The following is a 348-nucleotide window of genomic DNA, read 5'->3' as shown; positions in this document are numbered from 1 at the left end:
CTCACTTGAAACCTTATCGAACTCTCACTAAGTGAGTACACATAGGTTACCTAAGATGACCTGCCCAGAGATGTGCAGACAGTGTCTAAGATTGTATCATGGCTTTTTTGTGCAATCAATTATTAAACATGAATTACATGGCGTCATCCGCAAACCCGAAACAGGTAGTTGCCAGATTGGTCCTAAACACAGTTTACAGGATTATGGAGTCGGTTGATGAGTGTAGCAATCAAGTGGGACTATACACCCACGGAATCTCAAGAAATAGTAATCACATTTCGTTCAGTGCCCAGCTGCCATGTCATGAGGGCTGGGATACTCCCAGCTTGCTCAAGTCTAGACAGGGAA

General features: G+C 44.0%; 1 protein-coding gene across 1 annotated transcript in view; it reads right to left on the bottom strand.

Moving 5' to 3' along the window:
* The window catches only part of T265_03587 (hypothetical protein), a gene marked incomplete at both ends in the record, with an annotated part of 31,287 nt that overhangs the window by 6,323 nt on the left and 24,616 nt on the right, over positions 1-348 (bottom strand). The gene's annotated exons all lie outside the window — the stretch shown is intronic.

Source organism: Opisthorchis viverrini, assembly GCF_000715545.1.
Source record: "Opisthorchis viverrini unplaced genomic scaffold opera_v5_52, whole genome shotgun sequence".
Classification (NCBI taxonomy): domain Eukaryota; kingdom Metazoa; phylum Platyhelminthes; class Trematoda; order Opisthorchiida; family Opisthorchiidae; genus Opisthorchis; species Opisthorchis viverrini.
Note: the sequence above shows the minus strand (reverse complement) of the source record. Positions and strands in the feature narration are given on the sequence as shown.